The following is a 1,303-nucleotide window of genomic DNA, read 5'->3' on the forward strand; positions in this document are numbered from 1 at the left end:
CCCACATTAGCCTTTAGAATAGCCCTAATTTCCATATCATTGATTTAACAAGGTGTCAGACACATTTAGAGATTATGGTCTATTTGACATTTAGTGGTATGAGCTGGTTCTGATTTTTGTTTTTTTGACTTGTGTTGGAATGTCTTTGCTTCACCACATTGCAAATATGTTCTTTTGGATTGACATTTGGTGGCTGAGAACAGTTAAGAAACTTTTCTGTGGGATTTTTGTGTTCTCTAGTGGTTCATCTTGTATGGGGTTTCTTCACATACCCCTAAACATGACTTACCACAGAATCTTATTGGAATTATTAAGTATTTTTATTTGACTGAAACCAGTTTGAGATGATCTGAAGTTTGTGACATGGTCCAGTATTCCTCTTGAAGTCGCATCAAAAAATGGGTACACTGTGGTCAGAAAGGGCCCGAGTGACAAGCAACAGCGCTCATGTAGGTGGTGGCCTTCAAGCAATGCTCGATTAGTACCAAGAGGGCCAAAGGGAGCAGATAAATATCCACAACACCAGTTCATCACCAACCAAACTGTCTGTCGGAATAAGGCAGGATGGATCCATGGTTTCATGTTTCCACCAAATTCTGACACTATCAGATGAGCAGATTTAACGTTTTCTCAATCTGTTGTCCAGTTTTTTTTTATGTTTTTTTTTTCAGTTTCTAGTAACTGAAGCATTAGTTTCTGTTATTAGCCAAAACGACTGCTACATGGTACGGTCCTCTGCTGCTGTAGCCCAAGCAAGTATGGAGGGGACCTTGAGACTAGTGTGTGAGCACATTTGAACAACTGATCATAATTAGTTGTAAAAAAATAAATACATTTTTATTTCAGTTAAAGGAAGTGCGATTTTTCCGGAAGTATCCCAAGTCCCGTTTTGAATAACTGTGCAAGACTGTCTTACCTGTTAGTGTGAAAAAGTCCCCCAAATCCACTCTGGTCTTATCACTGTCTACTGAGTCCTTCCTCCTTTTCTCATAAACTTGTACGCGGTTTGCTTCTTGTGACTCTCCGCCAAAGTATATGGCAGCGGAGCTACAATGAACGGCTAACACAGAAGCTAACCACCAAGCTAACCAGATACATAAACACTAGAAGTGCGCAGCTAGCAAGCAGAAAGTAACAAGGAATGTTAGTGGGCATGTGGGACAAGCAATAGATAAGGCGATTACCCTGGAACTCGAGGGGGGGGGGGTTGCAGAAGCAAAACTCCCACATACATTGACTTTTTTTAACCTCTTTTTTCTGAGCACATAATATATTTACTAGTTTCAGGATGGAAGGACCATTT

The sequence above is a fragment of the Fundulus heteroclitus genome, chromosome 14 (assembly GCF_011125445.2).
Source record: "Fundulus heteroclitus isolate FHET01 chromosome 14, MU-UCD_Fhet_4.1, whole genome shotgun sequence".
Lineage (NCBI taxonomy): Eukaryota > Metazoa > Chordata > Actinopteri > Cyprinodontiformes > Fundulidae > Fundulus > Fundulus heteroclitus.